Source organism: Arachis ipaensis, chromosome B8, assembly GCF_059453495.1.
Source record: "Arachis ipaensis isolate K30076 ecotype BB chromosome B8, ASM5945349v1, whole genome shotgun sequence".
Lineage (NCBI taxonomy): Eukaryota > Viridiplantae > Streptophyta > Magnoliopsida > Fabales > Fabaceae > Arachis > Arachis ipaensis.
This window is the reverse complement of record NC_142443.1, coordinates 39,583,055-39,606,360: the sequence shown is the minus strand read 5'-3', so window position 1 is coordinate 39,606,360 and position 23,306 is coordinate 39,583,055. Positions and strand designations below refer to the sequence as shown.

The 23,306-nt window shown below is 37.1% G+C and overlaps 2 non-coding genes across 2 annotated transcripts; one reads left to right on the top strand and one right to left on the bottom strand.

Moving 5' to 3' along the window:
* Positions 1 to 1,948: 1,948 nt before the first annotated feature.
* LOC148547762 (small nucleolar RNA R71) lies at positions 1,949 to 2,052 on the top strand. Its single transcript, XR_015898659.1, has one exon. It is a non-coding gene; the product is annotated as a small nucleolar RNA R71 (small nucleolar RNA).
* A 4,247-nt stretch (positions 2,053 to 6,299) lies between these two features.
* On the bottom strand, positions 6,300 to 6,405 carry LOC148547761 (small nucleolar RNA R71). The gene has a single exon (XR_015897260.1). It is a non-coding gene; the product is annotated as a small nucleolar RNA R71 (small nucleolar RNA).
* Between the last annotated feature and the right edge of the window lie 16,901 nt (positions 6,406 to 23,306).

Genomic DNA, 23,306 nt, shown 5'->3' with positions numbered 1-23,306 from the left:
TTTGAGGCCAGGTGGGATTAGCAGATAATGACTTGATATCACTTTATCTCCCGGAGAGAAACCTTCAGTGGGAATTTTCTTGTTTCTCCACCCTCTTGGCAATTTCTTTACAATTCTTCCCTTTCTCTTGAGGATTTCTTTATTGACCCTTATGCCAGGAGGATCCTTCTGATCTGTTTCTATTGATTCTTGTGGCTTTAACTCTTGCAATTCTTGTTTGCCTTCCGAGGACTGTTTCAGAGTTTCAGCTGCTGGATTGCTTTCCTCCAAACACAGATGGCTACTATCATCCTTAGGCTTTTCAGGTTCTGGTTCAGGCTCAGATGCAGGTTTGAAAACATTGAAAATGAGCTGTTCATCATGTATTCTCAAAATTAGCTCTCCTTGTTCTACGTCTATGAGCGCTCTAGCAGTGGCTAGAAATGGCCTTCCCAGAATGATAGGGTGTAGGTAGCTTTCCTCCATGTCCAAAATGACAAAGTCTGTGGGGAAGAAATAATTTCCCACTTTCACCAGCACATTCTCAACTACCCCTTCAGCTTGCTTCTGAGTTTTGTCAGCTAGTTGTATGATTACATCAGTGGATCTTACCTCATTCAGTTGTAGCCTCTTCATAAGAGTCAGAGGCATCACATTTATGCTAGCTCCTAGATCACAGAATCCTCTGTCAATTTTTGTTTCCCCTATGATGCAGGGGATATGAAAACTTCCTGGGTCTGTTTTCCTAGAGACTATGTCCTTCTTGATGAGGGCACTGCATTCTTTGTTCATTATTACAGTTTGTCCTCCCTTCAAAACTCTTTTCTTGCTCAGCAATTCCTTTAAATACTTGATATGTGTAGGCATCTGCTGGAGAATCTCAAGAAAGGGAATATTGATATGGAGAGACTTAAATGTCTCTAAAAACCTTGAATAGGTTTTCCCTTTTTCACCTCCTCCTAACCTCTGAGGAAATGGTGCTTTTGGTTGGTATGTTTCCAGCATGCCTTTTTGCAGTTCCTTGGCTTGCTCAGTTTCACTTTCCTGCTTAGCTTCTTCCACACCTTCCTTCAAGATTTCTGGCTCCTGTTCTGAGGGTCTGATTCCTTCTTCTTCTGAGACTTCCTTCAATATGGTGATGGCCTTGCATTCTTCCCATCTCACTCCCTTTTGTTCCCCTTTAGGATTCTTTTCTGTGTCACTAGGGAACACTGTAGTTGACTTGGGGGCCTGTTGAGATAGCTCTCCTACTTGAGACTCCATCCTCTTGAGTTTTTCACCATGGTTCCTTAAGGTAGATCTCACATCATCCCTAAAGCTTTTCAACTCACTTATGTCCTGACCCATGTTTGCCAGCATTCCTTCTATCCTGTTTAATTGATCTTGAAATTGTTGGTTCGGATTAGGTTGGGTAGGTTGATTATTTTGGCCATGATATGATGGTTGGGAGTAAGTGTTTTGTGTGGCTTGGTATGATCTTTGGTTGGAGTTTTGGTATGTGGACTTGTTATGTTGGTTTTGCTGGTTCCCCCACCCAAAGTTTGGGTGGTTTTTCCATCCTGGATTGTAAGTGTTGGAATGTGGATCATATGATTGCCTTTGTTGGTTTCCCACATAGTTGGCCTCTTCCCAATCACCTCCTTCAGTGCTTACTTCCTCTTGATCTTGTGTGTGTATTGCAGCCACTTGCTTTGTTTCTAATTTCCTGGTGAGCTCTGCTAGTTGCTTGGCAAACACCTTGTTTTGGGCTAAAATTGTATCAACATGGCTCAGCTCCATGACTCCCTTAGTGTTGTGTCTCTCTGAAGCATAGTAGTACTCATTCTCAGCCACTGTCTCAATCACTTCAATGGCTTCTTCCACAGTCTTTTTCCTGTTCAATGAACCTCCTGATGAATGGTCTACAGCCTTCCTTGATTCATAAGAAAGTCCATCATAGAAAATATGCAATTGCACCCAGTCATGGAACATGTCTGGTGGGCATTTCCTTGTCAAATCCTTGAATCTCTCCCATGCCTCGTAAAGAGTTTCACCATCTTGTTGTCTAAAGGTCTGAACCTCAGATCGAAGCCTATTGACCTTTTGTGGGGGGTAGAAACGTGCCAGAAAATTGCTTTCCACCTCATCCCAGGTTGTTAGGCTCCCCCTTGGGAATGATTCCAGCCACTTAGCTGCCTTGTCCCTAAGTGAAAATGGGAACAAGAGCAGTTTATAGGTATCTTCCTGGACTCCATTGGACTTCACAGTGTCGCAAATTCTCAGGAATTTTGTGAGATGTTGGTTTGGATCTTCGTTAGCACTCCCACCAAATGAACAATGATCCTCCACAAGTGATATTAGCTGTGGTTTGAGTTCAAAATTGTTGGCCTGAATCGGTGGTTTCTGAATGCTGCTACCACAATTCCCAGAGGTTGGGTTTATGTATGAACTAAGAACCCTCCTCTCGGGAATGGCATTGTTTCCATCAGCTCTCTCATGGTTGTGAACTTCTCTATCCATGTTGAGATCTAGAGCTTCCTTAAAATTGTCCTCAGATTCTCCTTCAGATTCCTCTTCTCTCAGTACTCTCTTCCCTCTTGCTTCCCTTCTAAGTCTATGAAGGGTCCTCTCTGGTTCGGTATAATGAGGAGTTGATGTCTCTCCTCTCCTACCTGTCATACAAGAACACAGCACAGGCAACAAACAAGTGAAATACTCTTGGTTGATGGAAGAGTATGGTTAGAGCAGTTGAGGAATTAATTCAAATAGTTAGTGAGTCAGTGAGTTAGTTGCTTGAATTTAAAGGCATAAAGAAAGAAAGCATGTAACAGAGTGCAGAAATTAAAATTCAACAAGTAACTTGAACTGAATTAACAAAGCAAGAAAAATGCTCAATCTAGTTAACTTCCAATTTGAGAATTGTCAATCGAAAACCAATCCCCGGCAACGGCGCCATAAACTTGATGCGCATAAACTTGTTATGCTACGATTTAGGAAATTGCACGATCGGCAAAATTCCTTCCGGCAAGTGCACCGGTTATCGTCAAGTAAAAAACTCACAATAGAGTGAGGTCGAATCCCACAAGGATTGGTTGAGTGAGCAATTCGGATTAGAAGTATGTTCTAGTTGAGCGGAATCAAGATTTAGATGAAAATTGCGGAATGTAAAATTGCATGAATTAAAGAGCGAGAAGCTAAATTGCTGAAATTAAAAGGGTTGGGGGTGATTGCATGAATTTAATTGCAGAATGTAAAGAGAAAGTGGTAAATCAGAAATGGGAATTCATTGGGTGTTAGGAGATATTGAGATCTCCGAATCAAAACAACTTTTATCCCTTCCTCAACCAATGCATTCATTAAATTTTGCTTGGCAATCTTATATGATTGGATCCCAATCCCTTGGCTCACCAATTCTCTCTAAAAACAAACAAATTCCCAATCCCTTGGTTTAAATGTTCATAAGAAGAGATGATGCTCGATCACTGATTATACCACACAGTTTCATGAACCACAATTTGGTAGGATTACATGTCACAATATCCATCCAAACCCCAATCCAATTCACTGTGAGAAAGCTTCTCTAGCATGAATCCTCCATTCCTTTCCCAAGGTTCCGAAGGATTCCAATTATGGGAAGTTTCTTTCCCAAGACAACTACCCAATGGAATTAGATCGAGAAGCTTTCTAACAAAATTCAAGAGAAAAGATTGAAGAAGAAGATAAAACTATTATTGATTCATTGAATTACAATAGAGCTCCCTAACCCAATGAAAGGGGTTTAGTGAGTCATAGCTCTGAATTCAATTACAAAACTAAAGGAAAATGATCCAAAGTTCTCTGTGTATCCCCCTCTCCTAACTTAAATTCTATCCTATTTATACACTTTCTAAATTGAGCTTCTGTTGTGTTTCTTGGGCTTTGAGGCCTTTCCCTGATTTCCTTTTGCTTTAGGTTTATGGTCCATAATCCTGATGAGGCTGTGATCCAATTCTGTAACATTCATTGAGCAAACTTAGTGATAAACAAGTAATGACACAAGACTCAACAAATTGAAGCTCCAGACTCATCAATTCTTCAGGCCCAATCCCATAAACCATGATATTCAATTGGGTTTCATACCATAATACGTTTAAGTTAATGTTTGTGCTCAAATGCTAACTTAAACTTCAATATATTTGGCCCAGAAACCCCTTTCAAAAAGTGGCGTTTAAGTTGAAGTTTAAGTTTCAGTTTAAGGTTAAACTGAAACTTAAACGTGGAAATGGAAGAAAGCAACCCAGGAGTGTGAAATGTCGAACACGTTTAAGCTTCAGTTTAAGGTTAAACTGAAGCTTAAACGTGGAAATGAAGAAAGCAACCCTGGAGGAGAGAAATAGTCGAACACGTTTAAGCTCCAGTTTAAGGTTAAACTGGAGCTTAAACGTGGAAATGCTCCTGGTGCCTTTCTTACTTCTGGTGTTTAACCTCCAGTTTAAGGTTAAACTGGAGGTTAAATGTGGAAAATGCTTCCTGGGTGAAATTGTGTTGAACACGTTTAAGCTCTAGTTTAAGGTTAAACTGGAGCTTAAACGTGGAAATGCTCCCTTGGTGAAATTCTCATTCTGGCGTTTAACTTCCAGTTTAAGGTTAAACTGGAGGTTAAACGCCAGTTCCAGCATTTCTTAGCCTTCATGATTCTGGCGTTTAAGCTCCAGTTTAAGCTTAAACTGGAACTTAAACTCCACATGTGATATTCAAGCTTCCTTTATTGATTTTGTTGCTTCCTTGCCTAGCCTCTTCTTCCCTGAAATCATCCAAACAATTGCATCAAAGTCTTGCAAAATTTCATGAGAAATCTTCCATTCATAGCATTCAAGTAATATAACTAAAAACTCATGGAATTTGCATCAAAATCATACTGTTTGGATGATTCATTGCTTTGTTATTCATTTAACCATTCTTGGTTACTTTAAGCTCAAGAAAATGCATAAAACCACTAAAACTAACAAAAAAATGCTAGTGAAACTAGCCTAAGATGCCTTGGCATCACTAACTAAGTAAATTAATCAACCATTGTTGCTTAGTCCATCAATCCTTGTGGGATCGACCCTCATTCACCTGAGGTACTACTTGGTACAACTCGGTGCACTTGCCGGTTAGTTTGTGGTGTAAATTTCGCACCAAATTTTTGGCGCCGTTACCGGGGATTGATTGTGATTGACAACTACTCATTGTTTGATTGCTTATATTATATAATTTTTCGTTTAATTGGTTTTATTTTAGTATTATTAATTTTTATTTTTCATTTTTTTCCTTTAATTTTTTTCTTCCTATTCGTTCATCAAGCCCCTGTCTTCATTTCATTTTTTTCTTATTTCTTTAACGTCAATTGTGATTGTTTCCACCTTCTTTCATTTCTTTTTTTATTTCATTTTAGTTCATTTTCGTTTTTCCTTCTTTATTTTCTTTTAATATTTTTATTTTTTTCTTATTTTATTAGTCTCATTTAAATTTTAAGCTTTGTTATTTTCGAAAAAAAAATATAATATATATATATATTTAAATTAGTACTAATATTTTTATTCTTAATTTTTGAACTTAAGTTTGGTGTTCCCAATTAGTTTTATTTTAATTTTTTTTATTTAATTTGCCTAACAATTTCAAAATTTTTGTCTTAATTTTAATAGTAATTTTTGAATTTTAGTGTTTATTTTATTCAGCATATTTTTTATTTTATTTCTTTACACATGTTATCTCACTGGAAATTCTCTGCACTCTGACATAGAGAATTCTATCTTTTCTTGTCTTCTGTCTGTTTATGAGCAGGAACAGGGACAAGAAACCTCTGTTAGACTTTGATCCTGAACCTGAAAGGACTTTTAGGTGGCGTTTACAACAAGCAAGACTTTACAAAGCTACAGAGTCCAACATGGATAATAATAATAATGCTGTTAATGCCAATGTGGCAAATCCAGTTGGGAATGAGCAACCTAAAAGAGTGCTTAGCTCTTACACTGCTCCTAATGTAGACTTTTATGGCAAAAGTATTATGGTGCCTCCTATAGTTGCAAACAACGTTGAACTGAAGCCACAGCTAGTTACTCTTGTGCAACAGAACTGTCAATATCATGGACTCCCTCAGGAAGACCCGAATCAATTTATTTCGGATTTTCTATAGATTTGTGATACTGTGAAGACCAATGGAGTGAATCTTGAGGTATACAGACTCATGCTCTTCCCATTTGCTGTGAGGGATAGAGCAAAACTGTGGTTAGATTCCCAACCCAAGGAGAGTCTGGATACTTGGGACAAGGTAGTCACTGGATTTCTGACTAAATTTTTCCCACCTCAAAAGCTTACTAAGCTAAGGATGGAGGTTCAGACTTTCAGACAGAAAGAGGGTGAGACCCTTTATGAAGCTTGGGAGAGATTTAAGCTACTTACTAGGCAATGCCCTCCGGACATGTTCTCTCGATGGACTCAGCTGGATATCTTTTATGAGGGTTTATGTGAAATGTCCAAGATGCGCTTGGATAATTCTGCAGGTGGTTCTTTGCACATGAAGAAGACACTAGAGGAGACTATTGAGCTTATTGAGTTGGTTGCTAACAACCAATACTTATATTCCTCCAACATGAATCCTTTGCACTCTGAGACCTCTCAGAAGAGAGGCGTGTTGGAAGTGGAAGCTGTTAATACTATCTTGCTCAGAACAAGCTTATGTCTCAGCAAATAAATCTACTTACTCAATAGTTGAGTGGAATGCAAGTTTCAACTGTCAACACTCAGAATGCACCTCAAGAGGTCCCTTATGACATGACAGGTAATTTTGTGCACAATGATAATTATGATTATGGTCAATCCTCTTCTAAACAGGTCAACTACATAGGGAGTGGCTCTAGGAATCCCAACAATGATCCATACTCTAAGACCTACAATCAAGGGTGGAGAAATCATCCAAATTTTGGGTGGAGAGACCAACCTCAGAGATCACAGAATTTCAACAATAATTCTCAGGGCGGCTTCCAACAGAATAATCAAAATAACCACCAGTTTCAATCTCATCCACAACAACAACCTCAACAGGCAAATTCTCAACCCCAACAGGATTCTAATTGGGAGATGATGAGGTGTTTTATGTTGGAAACCAGGGCATCTATTAGAAACTTGGAGGTGCAAATGGGCCAATTGAGCAAGCAAATGCCTGAGAGGTCTTCAAATACATTTCCTGGTGATACAGTGGTGAACCCAAGAGAAGATTGCAAGGCTATTCAATTGAGAAGTGGTAAAGTGGCTGGTTCTGAGACCAAGGTCAATGAGGAGCTAGTTGAAAAAGAAACTCCAGTAACTCTAGAGGAGAAGAAGGAAGAAGTAGAGCACGCCCCCCCAAAGCGTGCAGACAACCCATTCCCAGACTCTCTTGACGCATATCTTACATTGCCAAAGGCTCCTGAATACAAGCCAAAAATGACATATCATCAGAGGCTTCAGAAGGCTTCCAAGGACAAGCAATTTTCCAAATTTTTAGAAGTCTTCAAGAAGCTACACATCAACATTCCTTTTGCAGAGGCTCTTGAGCAAATGCCTCTTTATGCTAAATTTATGAAAGAATTATTGACTAACAAGAGGAATTGGAGGGAACAAGAAACAGTGGTGTTAACCAAGAAATGCAGTGCTATTATTCAACATAACATTCCTAAAAAGATGCAGGATCTAGGAAGCTTTGTGATTCCTTGCACCATTGGAGATGTCACCATTCAGAGAGCTTTATGTGATCTTGGAGCTAGCATCAATCTCATGCCACTTTTAGTGATGAAAAAGCTTCAAATTGAGGAGGTAAAACCCACTCGTATTTCTCTTCAACTTGCTGATCTTTCTATTAAATTACCGGTGGTGTTGCTGAGAATTTACTTGTGAAAGTAGGACCATTTATTTTTCCTGCTGATTTTGTTATATTAGACATGGAAGAGGATGTAAAATCCTCTAATATTCTTGGTAGACCCTTTTTAGCTACAGGTAGAGCTCTGATTGATGTGCAAAAGAGTGAATTAACCCTGAGGGTCAATGAAGAACAGGTGGTCCTTAGTGTTTATAAAGCTCTCAAGCATCCTAATGATTCTGAAGGGTGTTTAAAAATAGATATTATTGAACCACTTGTTCAAGAGGTTCTGAAAGCTGAGGTACTTGATGATGTCTTAGAGCCTAGTTCTGAGTATGAGTTAGTTGAAATTGATGATTCACCACCCCAAAAGGGAAAGATGAACACGCCTATAGTAGAGAAGGAAGCCCCCAATCTTGAGCTCAAACCTTTGCCTCCTTCTCTGAAATATGTATTCTTGGGTGAAAATGATTCACATTCAGTGATTATTAGCTCTTCCTTGAAGCCTGAAGAGGAAGAGGCACTTATTTCAGTGCTCAGGAGCCATAAAACAGCTCTTGGGTGGACCATTAGTGACTTGAAGGGGATTAGTCCAACCAAGTATATGCACAAGATCCTCCTTGAAGATGATGCTAAACTAGTTGTGCAACCACAAAAGAGACTCAATCCAACCATGAAAGAAGTGGTCCAAAAATAGGTAATGAAATTATGGAAAGCAGGTATTATTTACCCTATTTCTAACAATCCTTGGGTAAGTCCTGTGCAGGTAGTTCCCAAGAAAGGAGGGATGACAGTGATCAAGAATGAAAAGAATGAGCTTATTCCTACAAGAACAGTCACAGGTTAGAGAATGTGTATAGACTACAGGAGGCTCAACACTGCTACAAGGAAGGATCACTTCCCCCTGCCTTTTATTGATCAGATGCTTGAGAGGTTAGCTGGTCATGCTTTTTATTTTTTTTCTAGATGGATATTCTGGATATAATCAAATTGCAGTGGACCCTCAAGATAAAGAGAAGACAGTATTCACATGCCCCTTTAGAGTATTTGCCTATAGGAGAATGCCTTTTGGACTTTGTAATGCTCCAGCAACTTTTCAGAGGTGTATGCTTTCAATTTTTTCTGATATGGTTGAAAAGTTCATTGAGGTATTTATGGATGATTTTTCTGTTTTTGGTAATTCTTTCGAATCCTGCCTTAAGCATTTATCTCTTGCCTTGAAACGGTGTCAAGAATCAAACCTTGTTTTAAATTGGGAAAAATGTCATTTTATGGTTACAGAAGGTATTATTCTTGGACACCGGATTTCAAGTAAGGGAATTGAGGTTGATAGAGCAAAGGTGGAGGTAATTGAAAAATTACCACCACCAGCTAATGTTAGGCAGTCAGGAGTTTCTTGGGTCATGCAGGATTTTATAGAAGATTTATAAAGGATTTTTCTAAAATTGCTAAACCATTAAGCAACCTGTTGGTTGTTGATGTTCCCTTTGTTTTTAATGCTGAATGTCTGCATGCTTTTGAAACTCTGAAAGCAAACCTTATCTCTGCCCCCATCATAGCTCCTCCTGACTGGAATTTACCATTTGAATTAATGTGTAATGCTAGTGACTTTGCTATAGGAGCTGTTTTAGGACAGAGGCATGATAAGCTTATACATGTCATTTACTATGCTAGCCGTATGTTAAATGATGCCCAAAAGAATTACACAACTACAGAAAAAGAATTATTAGCTATTGTGTATGCTGTTGATAAGTTTAGGTCCTATTTAATTGGTTCTAAGGTTATTGTTTATACTGATCATGCTGCTTTGAAGTATCGTCTAACCAAACAAGATTCTAAACCAAGATTAATCAGATGGGTGTTACTCCTTCAGGAGTTTGATATTGAGATAAAAGACAGGAAATGGTCGGAAAATCAAGTAGCTAACCATCTCTCCAGAATTGAGCCTGAAGCAGGAGTACAACCACCCACAGCTATGACTGAGATGTTTTTAGATGAGCAATTGTTCCTCATTCAGTAGGCTCCATGGTTTGCAGACATTGCGAATTACAAAGCCATGAATTTTATTCCAAAGGAGTACAGTAGGCAACAAGTAAAGAAGCTATTGACTGATGCAAAGTACTACATTTGGGAGGAACCGTACCTTTTTAAAAGGTGTTCAGATGGTCTAATCCGGAGATGTGTCCCGGATGAGGAAAGGCAGCAGATTCTTTGGAACTGTCATGGTTCTGATTATGGAGGCCACTTTGGTGGTGAAAGGATAGCTACAAAAGTCCTTCAGAGCGGGTTCTACTGGCCGACTCTCTTCAGGGACCCAAGAGAATTTGTGAAGAACTGTGACAGATGTGAAAAGGCCACGAATCTTCCTGCAAACCATGAAATGCCACAGCAGGGAATTCTTGAGGTTGAGTTGTTTGATGTGTGGGGGATTGATTTTATGGGACCTTTCCCTCCCTCACATTCAAACAACTACATTCTAGTGGTAGTTGATTATGTATTCAAGTGCATGGAAGCTGTGGCTCTACCCACCAATGATGTGAAGGTGGTAATGAGCTTTCTTCAGAGATATATCTTTAGCCGATTTGGTGTCCCAAGGACACTCATTAGTGATGGTGGAAGTCACTTCTGTAACAGACAGCTGGACTCACTTCTGCAGAGATATAGAGTCCATCATAAAGTGGCAACACCCTATCACCCTCAGACAAGTAGACAGGTTGAAGTTTCCAACAGGGAACTTAAGAGGATTCTAGAGAAGACCGTCAGTGTTTCGAGAAAGGACTGGTCTAGGAAGCTTGATGATGCTCTCTAGGCATACCGGACAGCTTACAAGACCCCTATTGGCATGTCCCCTTATTATTTGGTCTATGGCAAGGCCTGTCACTTGCCTGTTGAGTTGAAGCATAAAGCTTATTGGGCAATCAGGTATCTGAATCTTGATTCAGAAGCTGTAGAAATTAAGAGAATGCTTCAGTTGAATATGCTTGATGAATTCAGATATTCAGCCTATGAGAATGCCAAGCTCTATAAGGAGAAAACCAAGTTCTTGCATGACAAGAAGATTGCCATCAGAGTCTTTGAACTAGGACAGAGAGTGCTTCTGTATAATTCAAGGCTCAAACTCTTTCCCGGGAAGCTGAAATTCTGGTGGTCAGGACCGTTTGAGGTTACCAGAGCTTCACCATATGGTCATGTAGAAATACAGGAAGAGAATTCTGACAGAAAATTTACAGTGAATGGCCAGAGGTTGAAGCACTATCTTGGAGGCGAGATTGATTGCCAGAGGTCCGCTCATCTGGTGAATTAGCAGAACTGATTGTCAAGCTAGTGCCGTAAAAGAAGCGCTTGTCGGGAGCCAACCCGATAATTTCGTATCCTTAGTTAATTGTCCATTGCGTTGATTTTATTATTTATTTTATTTTTATTGAGTTTTACTGTTTTTTCTTTGTTTTACGTGTGTTTTGATCATGCAGAAATTTTAGAACAGGAATCGAACACTTAGAAAAAATTTTAACCACTCTGACAAAGGTTGATTCAGTATAGGGGTTAAAAAATAGAAAAGAAGGCGTTAGCGCCGAACTTGGTGTACACCAAGTTCAGTGTGGAGAGGAGCTGCTTCACACAAGGGGTGCGATGCCGAACTTCCTTCCATCCAAGTTCGGCGCAGACGATCGGTTTTCTGCCAGTAAAGAAATTTATAGAATTATAATCGCGTTGTAAGTATAGCTCCTAAACCAACAGAAAATCTTTTCGTACAAACGTTTGGTTGTCACAAGTAACAAAACCCAAATAAATTTATAAACCGAAGTATTCAAACCTCAGGTCGTCTTCTCAAGGAATTGCAGGGAAGTATGATTTATTATTGGTTATGAAAAACAGTGTTTTTTTGGTTTCAAAAGGTTTGAACAAGGAAAATAAATTGCAGGAATTAATAAATTAATAACTAATAAAACTCTTGGCAAGGTATGAAAATTTGGAAGTCCTATCCTAGTTATCCTTATCGATGGTGATGAGAATTGAGTTTTAATCCCACTTAGTTAACCTTTACTAAAGCAAAGGAAAGTCAAGTAGACTAATTAGTTTGATCCTCAAGTCCTAGGCAACTCCTAAGGAAAGACTAGAGTTATTGGAATTCAATTCAATTAGCAAAAGTAACAATTATCAATCACGATGAGTTTGATAACTCAAGAGTCACCAATTAATCAACCAAAGCTAAAAGGGAAAAATCTAAATTATTTATATAGATAAAGGAAAGCAATCATAATTCTGAAATACCTCAAATTGCATTAATAAAAGAAAATCAATCCAAACATAAAGAGTTCATAAACTAAATTGAGAAAATAAATAAAAAGGAATATTAAACCTGGAAATTGAGAAGAACAAATCCTAAATCCTTTAAGAGGAATCCTAATTCTAAATCCTAATAGAGAGGAGAGAACCTCTCTCTCTAAAAACTACATCTAAATTATAAAAAGCGAATAATGGAAGACATGTTAATGAATGGATGCATTCCCCCACTTTATAGCCTCTAATCTATGTTTTCTGGGCCGAAAGCTGGGTCAAAAATAGCCCAGAAATCGCTGGAGAAGAAATCTGCCACGCTGATTTTCGTCACTGCAACGCGTCTGCATGGAGCACGCATTCGCGTCGCCTAGAGTCAGGAAAACTATGGCATATTATATATCAAATCGAAGCCCCAGACGTTAGCTTTCCAACGCAACTGGAACCGCCTCATTTGGACCTCTGTAGCTCAAGTTATGAGTGTTTTAGTGCGAGAGGGTCAGGCTGACAGCTTTGCAGTTCCTTCAACTTCTTATATTCCTTCCACTTTTGCATGCTTCCTTTCCATCCTCTAAGCCATTCCTGCCCTGTAATCTCTGAAAACACTTGACACACATATCAAGGTATCGAATGGTAATAAGAGAAGATTAAAGTTAGTAATTTAAAGGCCAAAGAAGCATGTTTTTAATCATAGCACAAAATCAGGAAGGAAAACGTAAAATATGCGAATAGTATGAATAAGTGGGTAAAGAGTTGATAAAAACCATTCAATTGAGCACAAGATAAACCATGAAATAATGGTTTATCAGGCGCCAGATACACAATCTTCACCAATTCTAGGCGCAATCCAGTAGGATCCCAGCCAAATCACATGGATCTGATTCTCCCCTTCCTTATATTTATACATATATACACCTCCTATATAACATATATATCATACCTCCCCTCCCATACTATATATTTTTAAACGTATATAATTCTCCTCCCCTTATATATATACATATATACGCCCCACTATCTATATATCTATAAATAAATAACTAAAAATAATAATAATAAATTTTAATTTTTATCTTTTTTTGTCTTTTTATTATTTTCTTGTTCTTTTGTACTAATATTTATTTTTATTCTTCTATATGTTTTTTTATGTCTCTCCATTTTCAGTTCTTCTTTGCTTGAGGACAAGCAAACTTTTAAGTTTGGTGTTGTCGCTTCGCTTGTGGACTTTCTGTTTATTTTAATGGTACCAAAGGGGGACAAATCATCTTCATGGGGGAGCACAGCCTGAAGAATGAAATGGCCACTAGGATAACTGAGGTGGTTGAGTTCCTTTCATTCTATATTCCTTCCCGTTCTTACTATATTAGGTTCCTGTTTTCTGCTTATTTTGTTATTGCATGATCAGTTTTTATTTCAATTCCTAAATTCTAGTTTAATTTACTGTTTATTTTGTTATTTGATTTTTAGTCTGAAGGAATGTCTCATGTATTACTCACTGAGCTTGAAATCAAAAAGAAAAGAAAATAATGTATTGCATGAGAGATTGAGTTTATATTGAAGAATAGTCTTATTTACTTAAATGTGGTGGTATTTTCTGTAATCCTAAATGTATGACATGAACAGTGCATATCTGAATTTGAATTAAAGGATGTTGATATATAAGGAACAAGAATTTAGAGAACTATTATGACTTCTCTGAAATTAGTGAAAGCTTAATCCTTAAAGCAAAAGAAACAGCAAAAGAAAAATAAAAACAAGGTCCAAGGTTCTGAGCATCAATGACTAAGGAGGTCAGACATGATTAAAAGCTCAAAGAGTTGTTTCCTTAGTCATATGCTTGTGGTGTTCTTGTGTCAAGTAATCCTTGAGATAGAATATTTAGAGTCGAAACTAAATGCATTTAGCATAGTATGCCCAAGGCTTTGAGCACCACTGTCTGGGAGTAACTAAAAGAAAAATCAGAACTTAAAGAGAGTTCCCCAGTCAAGTGCTTGTAGTATTTTTGTGCCAAGTGAAGCTTGAGACAAAATATTTAAAGTCACTGCTAGGCTCAAGGTGCAAAGCACCAATGAAAAGAGAATCAAAGAAAAATTGTTGTGTTCAAGGATTAAAAGGAAGAATAAAGCTAAGACTAGAGAATTCATAATATTATCCGGATTCTAATTCCAGATGACAGTAACATTCTTCTGATTCAAAGGATAGTGAGATGCCAACCATATTCAGGATTGCAGTTATAAATCCCACTTCAAGAAAAGACATGAGCTTAATCGAACTCTCACTCTCATGCAAACATCCTAGGCCTATATTAGTTTTGGTTGCTTGAGGACAAGCAACAATTCAAGTTTGGTGTTGTGATGCGTGAGCATCGTCTCTATCTTTTCCTAGTGAATTTGCATTCAATTTGTTAAGTTTAATCAAGAATTAATTATCTTTTAGCCACCATGGATGCTACTTTGATTTGTGTGCAATTATATTTATTTTAGGTAGCATTCGGCTGGATTTGATGGAGTTTTCGCAGAAAAAGAGAAGAAGGCGAATGATGCTGTCAACCCTGACCTCCTTTCACTCAAACAAAAGTAACTTGAGCTACAAAGGTTTAATTAATGTGATTTCAGTGGCATTGGAAAGCTAACTTCCAGAGCTTTCCAACGATATATAATAGTATATACTTCTTTTCCAGCTGTACAGTAAAGGTGGCACCTAACTTGAGATTTCTCAAGTTAGGCGCCAGAACCACAAATTCTCCAAAAGCACATGATTACAGGAGCCAGTTAAAAAGGGAGCAGTGGTCCCCCTTCCATCTACTTGATGCTGCACAATTGTCTTTGATTTAATTTTGATTAAATCTTTTATTTTAATTACAAATAGGAAAAGATATTATTTAGTTTTAGAAAATATATTTTACATTAATTAGGATTTGTTATAAAAGGAATCTTCTCCTCTCTTCTCTCTTCTACCTCATTCCGCAATTTACAGTTTACCTGAATCCTAGTTTTTCTCTTTGAATCATAAGCAACTAAACCTCCACTGTTAAGGTTAGGAGCCTGTCTATTGTATGGATTGATACTATTATTTTTCTATTTTAATTCATGTACTGATTTATAACTCAAGAATTATTTTCGTTCTTTATCTTATGAATTTGGGTGGAACAGAAGTATGACAATTTTTCTAATTGAGTTCTTGTATAACTTGGAAAAGCTCTTTACTTGAATAACAGCTTGAAAATATGGTCTCCTAAATTTATAATTATCTGGAGTTAATGGGATACGTGACATATAATCCTCTTATATTTGGGTAATTAGGATTTTTGTGGCATATAAACTAGAATTGAACTTCACCCTCTAATTGGAATTAAGTGACCAAGGAATTGGCAGTTGATGAATTTTAGAGGAGACTAAAAAGGTCTAAGGAATTAGGGTTTAGTCACATATAGTTTGCCATGAATTAAATCTTGCATGATTAAAAAAGTTAGTAAGAAAATTCAATCCAGAAAATAGATAACTCTGAAGCCTTAACTGTTTTCTCCATATATTATTCACATCAATTTATTGCTTGCTTTATTAATATTGTAAATTTACTGTTAATGCTTTTGAACCTTCAAACACCATTTTCTGCTTGTCTAACTAAGTAAATTAATTAACCATTGTTGCTTAGTCTATCAATCCTTGTGGGATCGATCCTCATTCACCTGAGGTACTACTTGGTACGATCCGGTGCACTTGTCGGTTAGTTTGTGGTGTAAATTTCGCACCAAACAGCAGATGGCTTTGGACGTCTTGTTGTTTCAGATTCCCAAATCACTTAGTCTCTAATTTTTTTCGTTTCATGCAAAAAAAGATTCGGACCATATTGGTACCTGAAGTCATCAATCTCTTCCTACAGTTCAATTGAAAGGAATTAGTTACATAAGAAATGAATGAAATAAGAAAAGAAAGAAGTTTATTAATTTAGAAAGTACTTACTTGTGTCCAAGCTTTATATTTATATCTCTTTCCGCTTTTGATCTTTTGTGGATCAATTGTTTCGAGCCATTTCATCATATATATTCCACAATCATAGCTAAGCAAGAATTCAGTATAATACGATTAATAGTATACAAATTAAAACACATTAAAAATAGTGTAAGAACCTGGGTTTTTCACGAAAAATTATTTTAATAAAATGGTTTTAGTGCCCCGAATAGATTCAGAATCTAGAAGTTTTAATTTGAAAATATAAAGGTGAAATTTTGTTTCAATGAATTTTTCTGAGTCAGCAAATGTATTTTCTGTGAAAAACCGAGAAAAATCGCGAACCGGCAGCCGAACTGGTCGAACCGATTTAAGTCTGTCCGGTATTGTGTTTTGAGGAAAAAAATAAAATTTTGAAAATTTATTTATTGTTTTGAAAGGACAAAAATAATTTAGAATTGAAAACCGGACACTAATCTTAAAGGTTTTGGCCCAAAATGGACCAAACGGACCAAAAACGCTAACGGGTTGGACCGGACCCAAGGCCCAACATATATAAGCTCATTAAATGAGCTTTTCAGCTCATTTCCTCCCCAAAATAAAAGAGAGCCGTTTGTGGCCACGCGAAGCTCTCAACAAGCTCTTCCTTTCTATCTAAGAAAATCTGGTAAGAATTCAAAACTTGCTTCCCAGTTTCCTACCCTAACTTCTGCATTTTTGGGGGTTTGGTTTTTGAGTGGATTTTGTTATTTTACTTGTTTAGGTGATCTCTAGTAGCGGATAATTGTCGGATTTTACCCCTAATCTTGTTGGGTAAGATAAGGTTTCACTAAACCCTTGTGTTTAGTTATTTTTATGAACCCTAGATTTGATGATTGTATGCTGTATGATGTTAGTTTGAGCTTTGGTGCTTGTTGGAGTTGGCTTGGCTTTTTGGAAGCTTATTTGGACTCAAAGTGGTGGTTTGGGCATATTGGGAATTGGCCAAGGTATGGTTTCGGTTTTCTTTATGTAATATGTAATGTTTCTGGACACTTAGGCTAGTTGACCTTAAGATAGGATTGAATTAAATAAATGGTGGATTGAATTGTGTATGTGGCATGTGAATTGTGATGAAGATTTTATGAGTTGTGTATGTTAGAGTTTGATTATGATGTTGATGAGAAAAATTGATGATTGGTGTTGTTGATGTGGATTGATTGATGTTGTAGTGGTGTTGTGTGGAAGGAATTGAATTAATAATGATAATGATTATATGATTTGATGATGACTGTTGGTATTTTAATGATTATGAAAGTTGAATGTGAGATTTAATTGTTGTTGATGAGGGTTTGTTGATATGGTTGATGATTGATGATGAATATTAATGTTGTTGGTAATTAGAGATGAGTGTTTAAGGAGTTGATAAATTGAGATATTAAATGTTGAGAATTATTATGGTTGTTGGGAGTTGTTGGTATTGTTGATGAGAGATAATAAATCACGAAAATATTATTGAGGAATGAGGAAGAATTAGGAGTGTTTATGATGATTTTATATATTGGAGATTAATGATTTTGATGGTGTGGATTAATGTAAATGGGAGGTTATTGATGGTTAAGTTTGAGGAATGAGTGGTATGGACTTTGTGTTGTTTCAGTAGTAATTGGATTGCGAGTAGTTTGGTTTTGAAATGAGAGTTTTGGTGAAAATATTTTTAAGGTTTTTGGTAAAAACGGATTTTAGGTGAACTTTGACGGATCATAACTTGTGCCTCAGTTTTCAAATTTGTTGAAAATTGTTTAGAATTAAAGTTCATTGAAAAATCTTCAAATTGATATAAAGTTTGTAAAATTTGGATTTTTGTAGAGGAAGTTATGATCATTCAAAGTTTGGTGTCAAAATCTGAAATTCTACAAAGTTGCTGAATTTTGAGATTTCTGGTATGTGTGCATGCACAGCCTTGTGTGCCTGCACACCCCTGTGATTTTTCGAAACCTGTATGCACGCACAGCCTTGTGCATACACACACGGGGGAAGGCGTGTTGTTGGGCAGCGCTAGCACAGCCTATGCGCGCACAAAACCAATGATGATTTACAACATGTGCGCACGCACACGTTGAGAAAGGCAGTCTGTTGGGGGTGCTACCACAGCTTGTGCGAGCGAACAAAATTGTAACATTTGGTACTTGTGCGTATGCACACCCCTATGCGTACGCACACGTTTTATAAATCCACTTGGGCATGCGAACGCACACGCCCTGTTTTACAACTAAAATTTTGTTTTTAAACTATATCACCTTCCCAACAAGCTTGTAAGTTTTTGTGACACCATTTTAAGACTCTTTGGTTTATTTTCGGGTATCAAAGCATGGGAAAGGTCCTAGGAGATTTAATTTAGGTTTTTCTTTGCAAAAGTTAGCAAATGGAGGTTTAGGTTTCTGGTGTATTGATGATGTGTTTGGTTGAGAGAGAAGGAATAGTAGTGAACTTGGCGAATACTGATAACAAGTTGAGAAATTGATGAATTAATGAGTTCGAAATGGAAATTATGAAATGATGATGGTTATGATGAGTTGAGAACTAAAAAAAGGAATGATGATCTTGTTAAATGTGGAAAGTGTGCTAGGCACTATATCCTTGGAATGTTGAGAATTTGTAATTGAAAGTGGATTGAGATGAGAAATGGTGATGACTAGTTATGATTTGAGGTGGATGGACTCTTTAGATGTGAAAAATGTCCCAGGCACTATATCCTTGGAATGATTTATGATGAAATAGATGTTGTTGTTGTTTTCCTTCTCTGCCGTAAGAGTGTGCCAGGCACTATATCCTCGGAACGATAGTGTGCTAGGCACTATATCCTCGGAACCAAAGCGTGCCAGGCGCTATATCCTCGGACGTGGTAGAAAGACGACATCCGAAAGGATGTGTCGGGTTGGCATTTATAGACCGACAAGTGATATCACGAGCCAATAGGATAGGCATTCATCATATGCATCTTCTATGTGCTTGCTTGCTTTGATTACTTGAGTTTGCCTAATTGTATAATATGTCTACTTGCTTCTTGAATTAATTGTGATATATGATTATTACCTGTGTATTACTTGTTTGCATTAATTGTGTTTGTCTGGTGCTGAGGAGGTTAGGTAGGTGGTGGCGATGGGATCGCACGGAGGTTAGGTTGGCGAAGGCTGTGGGATACAGTAGTGTGATTAATACTAGTTAGAAATCCTTTAAGTTTAGAAAATCCTGTGATTGTTTGAAACCTGTGCGCACGCATAGCCTTGTGCGTACGCACACACGGGGGAAGGCATGCTGTTGGCAGCACTAGCACAGCTTGTGCGCGCACACAACCAATGATGATTTACAACCTGTGCGTACGCACAGTCCTGTACGTACGCACACGTTGAGAAAGGCAGTCTGCTGGGGCGCTACCACAGCTTGTGCGAACGAACATAATTGTAACATTTGGTACTTGTGTGTACGCACACGTTTTAAATTCTCTTGGGCGTGCACACGCACACGCCCTGTTTTACAACTAAAACTTTATTTTTAAACTATATCACCTTCCCAACAAGCTTGTAAACTTCTGTGACACCATTTTAAGACTCTTTGGCTTATTTTCGGGTATCAAAGCATGGGAAAGGTACTAGGAGATTTAATTTGGGTTTTTCTTTGCAAAAGATAGCAAAGGAAGGTTTAGGTTTCTGGTGTATTGATAATGAATTTGGTTGAGAGATGATGAGCGGATAATTTATACGCTTTTTGACATTGTTTTTAGTATGTTTTTAGTAGGATCTAGTTACTTTTAGGGATGTTTTTAATAGATTTTGTGTTAAATTCACATTTCTGGACTTTACTATGAGTTTGTGTGTTTTTCTGTAATTTCAGGTATTTTCTGGCTGAAATTGAGGGACTTGAGCAAAAATCAGATTCAGAGGTTGAAAAAGGACTGCTGATGCTGTTGGATTCTGACCTCCCTGCACTCAAAGTGGCTTTTCTGGAGCTACAGAACTCGAAATGGCACGCTTCCAATTGCGTTGGAAAGTAGACATCCAGGGCTTTCCATCAATATATAATAGTCCATACTTTGGCCAAGAATTGACGACGTAAACTGGCGTTCAACGCCAGCCTTCTGCCCAAATCTGGCGTCCAGCGCCAGAAAAGGATCCAAAACCAGAGTTGAACGCCCAAACTGGCACAGAAACTGGCGTTCAACTCCACAAATGGCCTCTGCACGTGTAACACTCAAGCCCAAGCCCAAACACACACCAAGTGGGCCCCGGAAGTGGATTTATGCATCAATTACTTACTCATGTAAACCCTAGCGACTAGTTTATTATAAATAGGACCTTTTACTATTGTATTAGGCATCTTTGGACGCCTGGTTCTTAGATCACGTTTAGGGGGCTGGCCACACGGCCATGCCTGGACCTTCACTTATGTATTTTTATACGGTAGAGTTTCTACACTCCATAGATTAAGGTGTGGAGCTCTGCTGTTCCTCAAAGATTAATGCAAAGTACTACTGTTTTCTATTCAATTCTTCTTATTTCTCTTCTAAAATATCCATTCGCACCCAAGAACATGATGAAGGTGATGATTATGTGTGACGCTCATCATCCTTCTCCCTTATGAACACGTGTCTGACAAACACTTCTGTTCTACATGAATTAAGCTAGAATGAGTATCTCTTAGATCTCCTAACCAGAATCTTCGTGGCGTAAGCTAGAATGATGGCGGCATTCAAGAGAATCCGAAAAGTCTAAACCTTGTCTATGGTATTCCGAGTAGGATTCAATGATTGAATGACTGTGACGAGCTCCTAACTCGCGATTGCAGGGCGTTAGTGACAGACGCAAAAGGATAGTAAATCCTATTCCAGCATGATCGAGAACCGACAGATGAATAGCCGTACCGTGACAGGGTGCGTGAGCATATTATTCACTGAGAGGATAAGATGAAGCCATTGACAAAGGTGATGCCTCCAGACGATTAGCCGTGCCGTGACAGGGCATTGGATCATTTTCCCGAGAGATGACCGAAAGTAGCCATTGACAGTGGTGATGTATCACATAAAGCCAGCCATGGAAAGGAGTAAGACTGATTGGATGAAGATAGCAGGAAAGCAGAGGTTCAGAGGAACAAAAAGCATCTCCATTCGCTTATCTGAAATTCCTGCCAATGAATCTACATAAGTACCTCTATCCCTTTTATTGTTTATTTGAATCTAATAAAATATCATGTTTAAATCCGCCTGACTGAGATTTACAAGGTGACCATAGCTTGCTTCAAGCCAACAATCTCTGTGGGATCGACCCTTACTCACGTAAGGTTTATTACCTGGACGACCCAGTACACTTGCTGGATAGTTGAACGGAGTTGTGTCCACACATAGTAAAGAGCCATAATAATGATTCCATACAATAACAAGGAGTACTACATTAATGTGATCACAATTTCGTCCACCAAGTTTTTGGCGCCGTTGCCGGGGATTGTTCGTGTTTGGACAACTGACGGTTCATCTTGTTGCTCAGATTAGGTAATTTTCTTTTTATTTTTCAAAATTCTTTCAAAAATATTTTCAAAAATCTCTCATATGTTTTCAAAAAAAAATAAAAATGTTTTCAAAAAAATTTTTATTCAAAATTTTTAAGAATGAATTCTAGTGTTTCATGAAGCATGTTGAAGCCTGGCTGGCTGTAAAGCCATGTCTATTCCTTTGGTAATGAGTATGTCAGGCATGTCATATCTGAATTACATGCTAAAGCTTGGCTGGCCATTGGCCATGTCTAGTGTTTTGGACTGGAGCTTTCTTTGAAAGCTTGGCTGGCTAGTGAGCCACGTCTAATTCCTGGACTGAAGCTTTAGACTAAGAATGCAAGATTCCTGGAATTCATATTAAAAATTTTGGAATCCTTATTTTTCTTTTTAATATAATTTTCGAAAAATATAAAATAAAAATCCAAAAAAATTAGAAAATCATAAAAATCAAAAATATTTTCTGTTTCTTGTTTGAGTCTTGAGTCATATTATAAGTTTGGTGTCACATGCATATGCATCTAGCATTTTTTCGAAAATATCATGCATTCATAGTGTTCTTCATGATCTTCAAGTTGTTCTTGGTAAGTCTTCTTGTTTGATCTTGATGATTTTTTGTTTTGTGCCTTTTCATGTTTATCATATGCATTCTTGAATTCTTAATGTCTAAGTATTAAAGAATTCTAAGTTTGGTGTCTTGCATGTTTTCTTTGCATTAAAAATTTTTTCAAAAACATGTTCTTGATGTTCATCATGACATTCAAAGTGTTCTTGGTGTTCATCTTGACATTCATAGCATTCTTGCATGCATTCATTGTTTTGATCTAAAAAAATTTCATGCATTGCATAATTTTCATGTTTTTCATAAAAAAATTCAAAATTCAAAAAAATATCTTTCCCTTTTTCTCTCATCAAATTCGAAAATTTGAGTTGACTTTTTCAAAAATTTTTAAAATCAAATTGTTTCTCATGAGTCAAATCAAATTTTCAATTTGAAAATCTTATCTTTTTCAAAATCTTTTTCAAAAATCAAATCTTTTTCAAAATTCTTAGTTATTTTCGAAAATTCCAAAAATATTTTTCAAAAATCTTTTTCTTATTTTATATCATAATTTTCGAAAATAACATAATCAATTAATGTTTTGATTCAAAAATTTGAAGTTTGTTACTTGCTTGTTAAGAAAGATTCAAATTTTAAGTTCTAGAATCATATCTTGTGATTTCTTGTGAATCAAGTCATTAATTGTGATTTTAAAAATCAAATCTTTTTCAAAACTAATTCCTATCATATCTTTTCAAAATATCTTCTTATCTTATCTTTTTCAAAAATTTGATTTCAAAATATCTTTTCTAACTTCCTAACTTCTTATCTTTTCAAAATTTGTTTCAACTAACTAACTAACTTTTTGTTTGTTTCTTAACCTTTTCAAAACTACCTAACTAACTCTCTCTCTCTCTAATTTTCGAAAATATCTCCCCCTTTTTCAAAAATTTCTTTTTAATTAACTAATTATTTTTAATTTTTATTTTTGAATTCAAAAATTTTCGAAAAATACTAACTAATTTTCAAAAACCAATTTTCAAAAATCACTAACTCTTTTTCAAAATAATTTTCAAAAATTATAACTCCCCCATCTCATTCTATTTATTCATTCATATCCTAACATCTCATCTCACATTCCAATCCTCACAGTTGTGTTTCTTCCTTTACATCACATCCTTTATCCCCCCTCTTCTTC